Source organism: Aquila chrysaetos, chromosome 12 (assembly GCF_900496995.4).
Source record: "Aquila chrysaetos chrysaetos chromosome 12, bAquChr1.4, whole genome shotgun sequence".
NCBI classification, from domain to species: domain Eukaryota; kingdom Metazoa; phylum Chordata; class Aves; order Accipitriformes; family Accipitridae; genus Aquila; species Aquila chrysaetos.
The window spans coordinates 27,239,892-27,256,330 of NC_044015.1; positions in this window are offsets into that span (position 1 = coordinate 27,239,892).

A 16,439-nucleotide genomic window follows, 5' to 3' on the forward strand; every position below is an offset into this window, starting at 1 on the left:
CTTTGAAATGGTTTTAATTTTTCCTTTTTGTAACTAATTTAAAAATTATTGAGATGCATTTTTTGATTGCAACTTTGTCTTTTATATTAAAAGAGACTTGCTCTCTATTCACTTCTTTAGGAAAAGCATACATGGCTGAATAAGCACCTTGCAATATTCTCATGAAGCAGAGTTACAGTTCACCCATATTTACCCTTACTCTGTGAAGAAATAAGCTGGATTAGCCGCCTTCTGTCTCAGCTAACTTCTTTTTCTAACTCTTCCTTGCTCAGCTGACGTACCGGGAGAACAGCCACAAATTGACCCTTCTTGCTGCTCACCTGATCAGAATGCTAAATAGCAATGGTGCATCTACTTGCCCTTCAGCTTCCCTGACCAGCAATGTAAGTCCAGCTGCAGTAAGTTTTTGGGCGATGTTTTGTGCCTAACTACTTTTAGTAGACTTACAGACTGTAACACAGTTGAGACCAAAGGTCAAAAGTTTCTCTGTGTGCTTTCTTCACCTATTAAGGTCATTGTCTGCTTTCACGTAACAAAAAGATGGCTGGTACCTTAACTTCTCTTCATTATCCTTGATAGTTATGTCCATATGTAGCATACCTTTCCCAATAGTTACACTAATAATAATGAAGCTTGGATGGACATATGGATGAAATCACAGTGGAATAGGCAAGAAAACTCAACTGAATGCTTTATTGGCCCCTGACACTCACTTTTACTTCATCTGCATAGAGTGTGCTGATGCATATGACCATGAAATTTCACCTTCTACTGACTGTTTTGGACATAAATTGTCTAGTTGCTGGACTTTAATCCGTTGGAAGTATTCAGGTGCATTTTTTCATGTGTTTCAGAAATAGTGAAGTATAAGTCAGTGTTACCCACACAAAGAACAAAACCATACAAAGTTATTTGTAGTTTAAATACTATTTCTTTATGTGTACTATCTTGATAAAAAGAGGCTGATTTTCTTTTCCAGCACCCTAGGTAGGAGAATGGTAACTACAAAAGAGGCTTCACACTTTAAAATACTTCCAAACAATTGTGTATAACAACTGGTGTTACAGCATATCAAACCAAGATGGGGTGATCCCCCTTCCCTTGGTTTGATATACTTTCAGCTTCTTTAAAGGCTCTTGAGATCAGGACCCCTACAGAGTCTTTGAAGCTTGTGTTTTTCTTTCACTAGAAAGTGAAGCCTTGGCTTTTAATGGCAGCTCAGCAAATATCTCATCAATATTTAAAGTGTCAAGTGTACCTCTGTTAAAGGTACCAATCGCAGATCAAAGATACTAGCACTGAGGTGCAGCATTTCCTTCAAAGGTCTTCACAGTTGATCTTTTCCTTTTGTCGGAAAAGAACTTCTCTTTTTAACATTCGTTGCTTGCATGAGTCTTAAACGTGTTGTTTGACAACTGTGGGGAATTAAATGTTTTGTTACCTTAGCCACTGAGGATGGTGCACTAGTTTTGAACAGTCCTTCATGCTTGTTTAAGAAAGGAGAATGCTTGGAAAAGCCTTTTGCTGGCTGTTTCCATGTTTCTTCAGTTGACCAAAGACTATTAAATTTAATGGTAGCAATGACATACTTTTTGAGGTGGTCAAGAAGAATTCAAGATGGATGAAATTTTAGTGGCAGGTACAAATAAGCTGTAGCAGGATGGTTCTTTTTTGGCCTTTTTTGTTTCAGTGAGGATTTAGGATGTTCCTTTCTTCATTTTTTATATCCTCTCTTGCCTTCCTTCCGCTCGTTATGTAAGGCTTATGAATATAGCTGTGAAATCTAATCCCTTTATTACTCTTCCAGCTCTTACTGTGTTTTTCTTTTTTAACATCTGTTAAAACAATTACAACAATAATTACAGTAATAAGGATTTTGTACTTGTGGTTTATCTATTCCCATGTTGTAATTTTGGTTGGCACATACCCATAGGCACAGTCTAATGTCAAGGTGTTAAACAGAGTTGGAATGGTGAATGGCTGAAGTGATGGGTCTTTAAAAAAAAGGAAATTTGGATTAGGCATGCTTCATGATTATGTGAAAAACAGAAAATTAGAATTAAGCAGCTTATCAGGTGGCTCTTGTAAAACATAGAATATTTTGATTCCACGAGCTGCTATCTGATTGTCTTCAGAGTGCACTGGGAGTTGCAGGTCTAAAATGTGTGTCACTAGAGAGTGTTTTTACCCTGAAGGCTGACTTTTACTGAATATTTACCTCCTTGTAAAACAAACAGAAATTTGTGTTCCTCAATCAGTTTATAAACTTCCCTGTTGTGTACCTCAGAATACATTTAAGCCTAACAGTGGAGTAGATGTCAATTTATACTTTTCAAAGATGCTTGCAGAGCAAAGAGTCTAATACTGCTATTGTACAGTGGAAAAAGGCAGCTACTGTCCTGCCACCCACAAGGTTGTTCATTTGTCACTCCTCACTAATGAATGCGTCATGATCCAGATTTTAGTATGCTTGGATATTTAGGTGTTTTCTGCTGAATAGCTTATAAGTCATGTGGATTTCAGATGGTAAGAGGTATTACCAAGTAACAAATTTGCTTTGAAAAAAGCCCTGTGAGCATTAAGGTAGTAATGTGTTTTCAAATTCTTGTTCCTTTCACATATGGGTCCTGAATCTGCAACAATCCTTATTCATGTCTGTCTGCCCATCTAGTATACTGATGGGGCTTGTGTCAGTTTGTGTTCTGGGTGACTGCATATAAACTACTGACTTTCATTTGTCTTTGGAGACATTTTATCTGGGACCTCTGTTTCAGTGAGGAGTGAGTAGAGATGGCAGGATTTTGCTCTTGACTAGCAGTACCATACACAGCATTGCAACGGTTTGAAAATAAACTTTCAGAGTGATATTGGCTAACATTCAGTTCTTCTGTCCCTTTTCCTTGTGCTGGAGATGTTCTCTGACTTTGTTTAATGAATGTGGTAAGGTTATAAATAAAACTGGCAGTGGAAATGCTGGCCCAATGCTGTGAGCTGCACACCATTTATATCCTATCAAGACCATTGAATTTGCTGTATGCCCAGGAATAGCAAGGAGTGTTCCTGCTCATGGCCGCACCTTGCATTTGGAAGAGGATTATATGTAAGTTGACAGGACAGCATAAATATACCCTAAATTAATTTTCATTGTGAATAAACTCTGTGCCTTAAAGAAGAGTGTCCAGCTGTGATTTGACTGGTTGTAGCAATGGAGAATCCACCACCACTGGTGGAAGACTACTACCCTATTTCCTTTTACCCGGCAGTTGAAATCTGCACTTTATTTTGAATTAGAATTTGCCTCTCAGCTTCTAGCTGTGGATTGTGTTGTACCTCTGTCTGGTCAACAGAAGCAGGCAGAGGTATCCTGTAATTATTTGTTCCTAGATTTATTACTCCACATTTGGCCACGTTAAAATTAATATAATTACTTTGTGCCCTATTCCCTACAGTGATCTGCTCTGTATCAATGACCTGTTCTCTTCATTATTAACTCGTGTCAAAATCCTCTTTGCACATCAGCTTTATAGGTAAAGATTCTGTGTTTTCCTACAGGGTGCTGATAAAGATGCTAAATAATAATGTGACCAAAATTTGGTCTCTGTAGGAACTCAGTCGGAGCACACAAACAATGAGGATTCTCCACTTGCAATTCTATTTTGACATCTATCAATTAATAAATCTTGAATCTTCCACTGAACTTTTCTAAATCTTTATTGACACACAAGCAGCTCTAGCATTACTTGTGCCTGTGACTCACTCATTTAGGTCATACCACTTACCTTTTAAAGATACAAGTACAGTATTAGTTTTCATAACTTTCTCTGGGAAGTTCCTTGAATTTCATGAGCTACTAACAACAAAATAAACTTTTTTCGAGCTCTTGGATCACAGTTTTCTATCTGTGCTGATCTTAAAAAAAGTCTTAGTGTGGTAGCTACTCAGTATTACTTCCTTAAATCACTTTTGGATCGTAGTATATTTTCTTGACACTATTGGAATTCTCCCAAATTCAGAATGAAACTAGTTTGTGAGACTTCCATGTTGCTTGGATTTTAATGACCATTCTACTATATTAATCTATTACTGTACTAATACTGCTGTTAGAATGCATTTTGTTGCTAATGTACTTAGAAAAATCCTTATTGTCCTTAATTGTGTTGGCCATTGATTTCTCATTGATGTTAGCCTCAAGCATTCTAGCAATCTCCTGGCTCTTAATTTATATTAATTGCTATCAGGATTCCCTTTTTTACTTTCATTATTTATTTTTGCACGTGCTTTTACTTTCCCTGTAAGACTTCTTCCTCTAAGGTTGATTAATTTTTCCTTGATTGTGGATTTTTTGGCATTTAATACAATATTCGTAACTCTTAGCAGTTATCATAGATCTGATTTCATAGATTTTCAGATTTAAAAAGTGGTTTCAACCACAGTATATTCCACCGTCATTTGAATTTCAGTCTCAAGATAATTTTCACTTTGTAAGTTCAACTCTTGGCCAATGTTATAGTATGTATTGTTGTATAATAAGGAAAAATTTTAGAATGAGCAGTCCGTATATCATTTTCACAAAGGTCTATAGATGTGATGGTCAGTATTTTGAAATTACTGTAGTTTGAGTCAGATGTTGATGAGTAGTAGTCCTCAGAAAAGCATTATTCTTTCAAGTGGTTTGAACTTCCATTTTTCAGCTTTTCATACTCAAATATGTAAATGGCTTGTTCAGCTAAATGCTGAACCAAATTTGTATTTTAAACCCTTCTGATATAAACAAGTTTAAATTCTTTGAAGAATTAGGCTGTCACAAGGAGAGACTAGTGTATGTTTTAGTAAAGGCCAAAAAAATTAGATTTTCTTACTTTAAATATGAAATTCAGATAGAAATTATAAAGCCTCTTTTCATCCTCCTCCTCTTTGAAAAGTATGATCTAGTGGGCTTTTTTATGAAAAAAGATACTTGGGTTCTCACTCCCTGGTAAGACACCTCAGACCCTTGAAACTTCAGAGCTACATCTTAACTGTGATGGTTGTTGGATAAATCCAGCAGTGACATCACACTGTACAGCTGTGCAGCTGCAGTACATGGCACTACAATAAAAAGTAATACAAGATAAGAAAAAAGATTATGGTATTCACTGTAAGCAGCATAACTACATTGCAGTCTTGAGGAGACACCTGTGTGTTTCTCGGGGATGTATGAATTTGTGCTGAGCTCTGTGATACTGCAGCCAAACTGGTCGTTTCGATGAGTGTATAATTAACTAAAACAAGTAATTTAGTATTGCTACTGAAGTGTGGTAAAAGCAACACATGCCATGAATTGATACAAGTGTCCTGAAGATTCTAATCTTTTAGCTATAAGAATTGACATATTCTAATCAGTGACTATGGTGGAAACAGCCCAAGTGTTTGCCTTCTGTTGAACTTTTGTGTGATCTTCCTGTGGTCAAAGATGCTAAATAAAGCATGTCCATCATAACTGAATAAAAAATAAACACACCATTTAGTAGAAGGAAAAATTGGTATGTGCAGCTTTCAGAAAAAAGATAGCTTTTAATCAAAAGCCATTAAGAATTCTGCCACAAAGACGTTGCACCTATTTATATAAATGGCTCCTTTTATTAAAGGTGAACTTGGCTAAAACTAACTTCTACCCCAGTAAGGACAGGTCAATTTGCCAAAGACAGTGACAAAGACAGGACAAGATTCAGCTGTTTCTCACAACAGTTGTGGCGCCAGGACTGAATTTGCATCAGTATACAAATATTCAAGATAATCTTACAGAGTATTAGATTAGATGTTAAGCATGAATGGGATCCTTTGCAGTGTCTCTGTGAAACTGATTGTCTGATAGAGAGCACATTATTGAAAAAGAGTTGAGGGTATAGAATGGGAATTTTATGTAAAGGATAAGTATTGTGAGTAGAAAGTTCTGGTAAAAAATTGCATTTTTTTAATACATTGTGGCTGACCCAGAAGCCCCAAGAGCATGGCCATGTTACCCTTGACAATGTAAAAATTCTATGTGGTTTTAAAAGTGAGATAAGTAAAGAAAGGTATTCTCATTCTGGGGCAATATTTTAGGCAAGATGTTGAAATGACAAACAACGTGCAAATCCAAAACCTTGATTAATGTCATTGGAATATTTTGTTTTCCTTTAAAACTGTTTTTTTCTCATATTAAAACTTTTTACACATAATTCACTTTTAATTTTAAAATATTTTCTTCTAAGCACAAAGTTCTTCTGAACTGAAAAAAGCAACAACTTTTCATTGTGAAAATGTTGAAATGGGACAGCTTGTCCAAAGAATTTTTATAGTAGTAAATTTCTTAAAACTAACTATATATGCTCTCAGGTTCAATTAATTGATATTCCATGGTGGGAAAACCCCCAACATTTAATTAGAAAATTCCAAGCCAACTCAACTGTAAAGTTTGTGGAATAGCAGGGTTCTTACCAAAGGCTTATTTGCCAGCGATTTATTCACCAAACTCAATTTCCCGTACGTCATTTTTATGCTTTTACCTTCTGTGAGCTTTCATAGAGTGAAGTCAGAAATGCTACTGTAGTACTAACCTTGAGCTGTTTTTTCTATCTAAGTAATAAAGCGTCCTTAGCTCCTGGTTCCTTTTGTTCTTAGCTCTACATATCAAATATCCATAAGTAGAACATTTTATTAACACCAAGGTCACTGCCTATTTTAACTTATAAAAGGATAAAATAGAACTATTGAGAAATCTTTGCACTGATGTCTTCTTACTATCAATCTGTAGAAAGATATTTTTCTCAGAAAACTAAAAATCTGTTTCTGCATCTACCATTTTGCCTTGATATTTATTAAAAGGCATTTTTGTTCACAGTGAAGCTCTACAGAGTTCTTTTTTTTTAATTAGGAGGAAGTAAGCAACATACGAATCTGAGAGCCGTTATTAAGGAAGATGCATTTGAGCGAGGGAAGTTGTGTCCCCTCCTTGAAAGCTATTCATTATATTAGTTCTATGTTATTTCTATACTAGAGTAAAGTTGCATTACCTTAATAATGAGTAACTCAGCAGGAGGTCCTAATAGGTAGAGGTCGCTTGAAGCTGACCTCCAGCTGCAGTGGCAGAAGACCACTGATGGCCCATGGACTGTAATTAGAGTACTGCAAAACTAGAAGGTAAAGCGTGGCAGAATGTATTAGCAGTAAAGTGCTAACTTTTAAGTAGTAAGTCTGGATTCTACAGGAGTGTCACTCATTCAGGAACAAGTAAAATGTTATGTTAAAGAATAAATTTGCATATAGAATCCCTAAAGCTTAAGGAGTGCTGAAGGTTAGCATGGTGATAGAAAAACAAGTGCATACAAATCTGCACAGCTTTTAAAATACCTTTCTTTTCCCTCCCCCTCCTCTTTTTTCCATTCATCCTTTCCCCAGTCTGCCTTTAGAGAAAAAATATAAGAGAATTTAAACACGGGAAACTAATATAAAAAACCTTTCATGCAAAGAAACAGTACATCTGTCTTTACACTGTTTCTGTTCACAGCTGGCTAGTTTTACATTTTCTGATCAGTGACCGGCACTGCGACCAGTAAACCAGTTACTTCTAAGAGCAGCAGTGGTCTGTCTGCAGGTCCTGCATTATTGATTTTCTGCTTGTACATTCTAGTTGCTCTGTCAATCAGTGGGCTGAAATGCAAGATGACAGTCAACAAGCAAAAGGACTGAGCTCCCACAGATACAACAAAATAATTCAGAAGCTTCGGATGCATGCAGAAAACACCAAAATCCTTAAGAAGAAGCAAATCTGGTAACCTTTCTGAAAGAGCAACACAAACTTATGTTCTTCTTGACCCATCTTCTGTTACCACTCATGAGTCTGCTGGTTACAAGATGCATATGAAAATCTGCCAAATCCTATATGGAAACCATATGGGGTGAACAAAAAACTTGAGAAATATTTGGAAAAAAGTTCTCTGGGGGTGAGATGTTGGGGTACATGGTCAAAAACAGGTTCCATACAAAGCAGTTATGTGGCTGAATTTTTCCCTAGCACCTCCCTTCACCACTGACTTTCATTCAAGTGGATCATTACCCAAGTTAAGCTACTGCAAAGTATTCTTCTGTTGTATCATCTTCTCCTTCCACAGGTAACAAGATACACTGGTAAGGATATCTGCTGCCTATGGATTACATTAATGCACACCAAAATTAATTCCTAGCATACAAAATGAAATGAAAAAACTGTGACTATTATTAATTAGGTTACTGAGAACCTGTGATGTAAAAGTTAAATCTCTCATTACATTGATAACAGTTGAACTATATTACCTGTTCATCTTGCTACACAGCACAATTTAGTATAGAGATACCCAAGTTAATTTTAAACAAGCCTGGCTGGATACCAGAAGTGGTCTGTCTGTGACAGCACTCAGTTTAGCATAGTCTAATTAATTTCTCTAAGAAATAGAATACATTAGCTTATATGGAACTTACACTGTCATATTTAGACTACTTTTGATGCCCAAGCTAATACTCACAGGTGTCCTTCTATTACACTGAAGTGTATTGTGGTTGTAGCCCTGTTGGTTAATCTCATTCCTGCAGGGTTAAGATATAGATGAGGATTGCTAAGAGAAAATTGAGATGAAATAGTAGTGATATGAGGAATTTGGTAGCTTCCACTCTTTTCTCTTAGTCAGTAAGTAATCCTGTGCTTGGTTAAAAGCTGCTTGCAGAGCATATGGTGTTTCCCTTTGATATTTGTTAATGAGAATCCCCACTTGATGTGCTTAAGGGCATTCTTCAACAAATTCCCAATTCATTTTTAAAAATTTGCAAAAAACAGCAGGGAATCTTCACTAGGAGGGACTTGAGCTGGCTGTTGGTACAGACAGAGGAGCTGCCCTAAGGGTAGAAATGACAGTTGCTATCACATAACTTTATGACCAGTAGTAATATTTATACTTTGCATGATAAATGCAGGGGCAATCAAGTAACTTGCTTTAGACTGTGTCCTGATCACCCCACAGACTAAGAGAAAATCTTTTCCCTCAGTGTAAACACTGCTTCTTTGGGGTCTCTTTCTCCTTTCAGGCAGTTGGCGCTCTTATTCAGGGTAGAGGAGTCTAGGATAGGATACACTGGATAATGGAAGAATCCAGAGAGTACCAGCGCTGGAAAATAAATCCTAAGAGGCTTTGTATGAACCAAGTTTCCTTCTGGCCTGCTTCTCACTGATTTGGCCTGATGCCTACAGAGCCATTCAGAAACTTCTTCAAAAAGCTTTGTTAACTGGACCTTAGCAGAACCTGAGCTGAGTCAGGGCATTTGAGCTGGCAATTGCCCCCGAACAAAGATAACTGCAGGCTTCTGGGCAGCAATACTTATGTCACGTTGAGCTGGGGCTATTTAACTGCAACTCAGTTCTGGTTCTGGTTCTGGTTCTTCACACTACTGCTGACTCAGTTCAATTTGGGTAGACACTGTGATTTCTGAACAAATTTGGTGGCAAGAAGACAATGGTTGAGCTATATATAAAAAAGTGTTTGCAGTCTGACATAGATGTATATATGGAGTGTCCATGTTATTCTAAGCAGAGATTTTAAGTTTTTTATAGACAGGTTCCCTAAATCTGTGACATGAGAATATCTATTAATTAGCAGGGATTTTCAATGATGGATTGTAACTCCTGTATGAAACAGAAAGGCTCTAACAGAAACAGAATTCTAATATCAACTTTGCCTTGCCTTTTTATTTGCAACTATTTTTCACTACTTGTTTGAAATTTGTAGCGAGAACTAAACTGTATCTGGAGTACCTGAAGTTTAGGAGGCTAAGAGTGTTTCAGTTCAGTCCATTGCCAAAGAGAGAATGTAAAGTACAGGTTTCTGGTTCAAACAGCTGAAACCTTGGATGTTTTTTTTCAATTCAGTTTTTTTCTAGTGGCAGTAGAGATTTCCATTATATTGTTGAGGCAGAACTCAGTGTTGAGGTTGGAATAGTTTGCTAAGAGCATGATAAATATTTTCTTTGGATTAGAATAATTTTCACGTTAAAAACATAGAAACTGAATCTCAGTTGGTTCATTGCCTTCACTTTCAGTCTCTAGATGAGTAAGATGAGCACATTTGGAGCTGGAGAATCACATTTAAATCTAGTATGTGATAAATCTCGTTTTTCAGCAACTTCTCTGTGGTCACAGAAGGTGCAACATAGTTTGTGGACTTCTACTGTTACATACACCATTGCTTCTAAATCTCTTACAGTAAAGCTTAGCATCTGTTTTGTGATTTGATGAATGGCTTTGATCTGTTATTTTAATTGCTTCCTAGTAAGACACTAATGACCTTTTTTGTTCCAATAAACACTGTTTTGCTTAGTTGTAAATGAAATTTAACTGAACACTTGGAGCTTTATTACTTGTTTCTGTTTGATGACTCGTCAGGCAATGTGTTAACTCCATATGCAAAGTCTTCTGGAATCATCATATCTTTGGCTGCATTAGGGGAAAAAAATCCTGATAATATCCTAAGTAAATAATATAAAATATGAATAGACTTCACTTTCACATAATTACCAGGTACATAATTGGGATCCAGTTACTGAATAAAGCAGATATAGATATATCCATATTCTATCATTTATTAATTCCTTTAAAAATAGACAATGTGAACATTTCTTATAAACTTAAAGAATAGTTTAGGGAAGAGCTAATCGAAAAACTTTCACGTTATCTTTGTCTGACTATATCCCAAGTAGCAAACAGGCTGAAGATTTTGTGCACTGACTTTGTTTCATGGTAAAATAAGAAAAAAATTGATATGAAGCAAAAAGAAGAGGGCATTTCCAAATGAATAAAGAAACCTACAAAACAGATTCTGAACAGCTGAACTTTTGAGTACCATTTGTTATGATTTGTAGCATGCTTGTGTATTGTGGCCAGAGATTCTCTCAGGGCTGTCATGGAAGAGAGATTCTTAAAACATTTTGCATACTGACCTAAGAAGCATATAATGAAAGCCAGTTCTGCATTGTCAGCTCATAATACTACCGTTTTGCTCAAAGCTGCTATGAAATTGTTAAAGATCCTTTGGGGATGAAGATGCACAGATTTTACTGTTTATAATATGTTTTGTTCCATCTCATATTAATAATCCACCCAGATGTCCAGTGTAGGGTGCTGTTTGATGGGAAGTTTAAGCAGATCCAAGTCTGGGCTGCATGTGCTGACCTTATTGCCAGCTGTATGTTTCTGCCTCTTCTCTAGCGCCATTCTGTTTGTTGTCATGCTATGGCTTGGACTGGGAAATGATCTCACTAAAAACTATCCCAGCAAACAAGAGATGCTCAGTTATACTAACTCATTGCATAGCCTGATAGGCACAGTTATAGGATAGTCTGTCTGGCAGTGGTCCACAGATCAATTTAAATTGACCATCAAACCACACCCATAGAGCCTGAAAGGCCAAAAGTAATGTGAGCTACTCAGGGAGAGGGCCTGCTATTCGAGATTTCAAGCTGATAATAGGTCTCTTGAAAGAGTGCATTAACAGAGTTTGTTGCCCTTGAGGTACAAGTGCTGACTGCAGTTTTGCTCGAAGAAGATTAATCAGAGGTTCAGAAGGCATTGGCAGCAGTTAAGAAATGCAGTTCACCCAAGAACAGTTTCGAAGCTTTGTCTTTGGCCTACCAGGTTCTCATAGGGTGAAGCAGGATCCCTACCAATGTGTCTGGGACCATAAAACCCTAATCTGCTTATAAAGAAAAATGGAGCAAGCTGCAAGACTGTAAAAGGTGCTATATTAGCAGGCATGAGGGTATCCTGTGGTTTCCTTGGTGATGATGGGGAAAATGAGATCTTGAGCAGTAACTTCAGCATTCACCTGCCATGGCTGCTTTTCACAGTAAATCTTGTGTGGAACTACCCAGTTTTGCCATTTTCATTAGTCTCAAGGAGAGGAGACTTTTTCAGTAGATTAACTGCTGTTGCAGTATTTCTCTGATAGGATTGGCTGTATTGTAGCTTGCTTACTTTGAAATTTTCTTCTTTGTTATAACCTCCTGTACAAGTTTGTTTCCACTCTTGAATCTTTGACTATTCATGTATCTTCTTGCTTCCCCAAAATGACAGGAACTCATTTTATTGAAGAAAAAATGGTTGACATTTCTCCTTCTTGCAAAATGGGTCATGTTTATCCTTCTGTTGGTCTGTTGATGCAGAATATGTATTATTATTCCTAATGTCTGTCTGTGATAACTTCTAAAATACTCATAGAGGACTATGAAAATTGCCAGTCTCAACTCAGCTGGATTCTCATATCTTATTCTTCAGCTGTATTAAACAAACAAGCTAAACTATGTATCTCTGTAGTAACTAAAAAACCTGCCTTTTCCTCTGGGCTGCTTATTTTGGACTTCCTAAGAGCTTTCCTGTGGGCTGAAAGGTGAGTGGCCTGGTTTTCTCTGGGACTTACAGGTCCATGATTTCAGTGACTTCTCCAACATACCTAATTAGGAACCTCAGGAAGTCATTCACAAGGCAAATTTCTGAATCAGCATTCTCCAGAGAACTCCAGTGTTTCTTTAGCCAAGGAGGAAAAATAGGTTGATGCAGCAGTGTTGCAGAAGGCACAGTGTGAGCTGTTGCCTGAGAAGGAGGTGCTGAGAATTCAGGAGCAGGCTGGTTGGGAAATGGAGACAGTGCTAATGTTACTTCAGGGAGAAAATAAGAGTGAAGTACAAATCTGTACAAGCTGAAAGTGAGAAAACATTCAGGTCTGTTCAGCAGCAGGGAGAATACATGAACGTTATAGACATTCTGACTACGTTACAATTTAGGGGAAGGATTTTTTTTTAAAGCGAGAAAAGGGAGGGTTAAAAAAAAACATGGCTAAATATTTCAGCTGTAATGAACTGTTTCAAGATCTCTTCCAGCTTGTAATGATGAGCAGGAAGAGTAAAGGCTTGAAGCACCATAGAGATCTATTGATATTCTTGCAGTTTATTATTACATGGCTGGTAAAGTTTAAAGAGCAAGTTACTTGGTGACACTATGAATCCATTTTAATTAAAAAGAAATTTTATCTTCTCTCTTTTTGCTGTTTTTCAGATTTACTATCCCTTTGCCTATTGTTACCTTCATTGCCGTTTAATTATAATTGACACAATGCATACTCTTTTTTAAAAATATTCTGGCTGTAACCAGTCTGTATATTTTATGTTGATGGCAGATGTAAAACATTTCTGCAGTGGTTTTTCTTCCACCTTACTGCTAATTTTAAGATTCCTCTGTTTTTAATTTATTCATTGATTTGTAGGTCCTATTCCAGCCATAGATTGCATTCAGGCTTACCTTCTGATCTCTCTTGCCTCAGTCTTGCTCAGTCTTCTTGCTTTATTTTGGATTATTTCCTGTCATAAAGTAGGCACAGCCTGCTCTCTTGCATTCATTAAGTAAAACCCCTTCTATCTTCCCAGTTATCCTGCTGTTTCTCTCTTATGCTACACATCCAAACTCACTGAGCATGATGTTCACAACTATTGCCACAAGCTCCTCTCTGGTAATCCAACCTTGATCCATCCTGGGTCACCTCCAGCTTGGCAGCCAGCCCTTTGGCTTCACTGAAATTGCTTCTGCAATTGAGTTTTCCTCGTGGTATCTTGGGGTTTTTGCTCCTACCCTGATACACCTCTCTTTCCTTTTCTTCCAGATCTTATGGATCTGATCTGTCATTTGGACATCAGTGACTTACAGATTTAACAGCGTGTTGCCGGTGCATGGCCTGCCATGCCCTGCCAGCCTGGCATTTTGTCTCACTCCGCTGACACTCCTACAGTCTCACGTGTGGTGCTGGTTTTCTGAAGCACTATATGTGATAGTCAAAACAGGAGGTACATCACTGGCGTGGGAGAAGCGGAACTGGAGCCTAGCTAGAGCATATGAAGACTCCTGCAATGCAAAAGTGAAATGATTACCACAAAAAAGGAGTGGAGTATACCCAGATGTGGCTGACTCGCGACTAGCTCTGGTGCCTCATTATTTCAAGCAGCTTTTGTCTTGCCTCTGCTCTCGTGTTCAGAGGGAGGTGCCCATGCAGTTGGCAGCTGGCCAAGCAGCAGGTGAGGTAGATCCTGTTCATCTTCCCATGGAGGAGCTTTCTCAAGTAGGTACGCAGCTAGGCAGAGCTCCCTAAGGACAGTTTTTCCTCAGCTTTTCCTAACTTTTTCTTTTCTGGTCAGGGACTCTAAAACCCCAAGTAAAAGCCACTCTTTCTCTCATGTTCGTGTGGAGAGAAAGGTTCATAATCGCGCTAATCGATACTGACTCCTGGTCGTGCCGCCCGCCGCTGCCGCGGCTGGGCTGGTGCGTTGGTTGTGGGCAGAGGCCAGGCTGGTCCGCCTATAGCAGGCAGGCACCTGCCCGGCGCCGGGGTGTTGCTGAGCTGCCGAAGGGACGTAGGGCCCGGAGCGGCAGGGGCTCCCCAGGGCTGGTGGGGCAGGGCCTGGCAGCTGGGACCAGTCCCACCGCCCCAGCCAGGGAGCAGGCCAGCCCAGCGTCCATCAGGTAAGTTCGCGGTGAGGAGGAGGGTCCGAAGGCAAGCTGGGAAGCCGTTCTGCAGGCCAGGGTCAGGGCTGGGCCTCAGCCAGGTAACAAGGGTCAGGCACAGCCCCACAATCATGGGGCAGGTCCAAGGTCAGGGTGGGACGCCAGCCCACGGGTGAGGATCAACGGGTTCCGTGGGCAGGCAGGGGCACTGTGCAGCCGAAGGCCCTGGGCTGAGCCGAAAAGGGGCCCCGGATCCATCGGCAGGGCTCGTGGCAGGGAGGCCCGGTGTGGCTGGTCAGGGCCGTTCAGGCCTACGAGTGCCTCAGGGCCCTGAACGCAAAGGGCAGCTGGACAGAGAAGCCCAGCGGCTGTTGGTGCAGGAAGAGGGCCCTGCTCTCCTCAGCCCCTGCTGAAAGCAGACGGTTCTGGTGGCACTGTTCAGGTGGGCTGGAGGAAGAGCAGCACCGAAGTAGAGCAAATGGATTAATTTGCTCCGCTCTGCTTATTCTTAAGTAGATGGGAAACATACTGGCCAATAAAACTAATGAATGCGATGAGAAGTTGGCACATATGGATGCATAGAGAGGCATGGTTTGGGGAATTTTTTCAAGTCTTTGAAAAAAATTCATCATGTCTTTGTTTAGAAAATCAGACTCTGTGCCCCTCGTTCCCACCTCTAATACTTTAGCCTTAATTATGTGATGTAAGAAGTACTACTTTCTGTCCTGCTATGAATTACATGAATTTCTTTTCTAAGCCCACATATTTACTTAACGTTTGAGGAATGGGAGAAGGAAATGTCTTTGATCACATATTGCACAAATGACAAAAGGATTAAAAAAAACCCTCCAGCTTAAAACTTCTTAATGAACATTCATTTTTGAAAGTTTTACTTCTAATTTGTCAGGTTTTGCTATGAATATATTTAGCTATTTTGTAAAGTAAGGTGAAGCTTTTCCGAAGTACTGAGCTACAAGGGTTTTTATTGTCTTCTTTTTCTCTCGCCTCTATGTTACTATAAAGGTTTACAAAACATATCACCCTCCTCCTGCCTTTTTTCTCAAATTCTGACCAATGAACACAGAACCCAGGTCACTGGTGCTTTAACTTCTGAGAAGCTGTATTTTGTTATTTTTTTAATGCCAATAATGTGGTTTCTTCTATTTCTTGATTAAAAGTTCTTTGCTCATCTTCCTTTTGTGATGGAGGAAATTTCCTTTCTTGTCACTATGAATGCCTTTATTTCTAACATGCATGTTACATTACCTGGAAGAAAAGCTAATTCTTTGCTAAAATGCTGTAGTACAGAAGTGCATTGAAGAAGTATTTAAAACAAGAGTGGTGGAAATTCATAGCTGTTGAAAAATTTCCATTGAAAACCTTTGGTTTTCTTACGGTACCATGTAGATGCCTTAATAAGTGCCCTTCTGACCATTGGGCCATTTGAAGAGGTAGTTGAGCCTATCTGCAAGTTGCAACTTGGACAGTGTGGTGGTTTAAATCCAGCCAGCAACTAAGCACCACGCAGCTGCTCACTCACTCCCCCCCTCAGTGGGATGGGAGAGAGAATCTGAAAATCCCAGCCAATCCCCGAGCTGCGGTGTCCCCTGGCCAGCTTCCCCTGTTTATATACTGGGCATGACATCACATGGTATGGAATACCCCTTTGGCCAGTTTGGGCCAGCTGACCTTGCTGTGTCCCCTCCCAGTTTCTTGTGCACTCCCAGCCTCTGCTGACAGGGCAGTATGAGAAGGTAAGTAGTCCTTGACTTAGTACAAATTCTGCTTAACAACTAAACCATCAGTGTGTTACCAACATTATTCTCATCCTAAATCCAAAACACAGCACTATACCAGCTACTAAGAAGAAAATTAACTTTATTCCAGCTGAAACCAGGACAGATAGTTA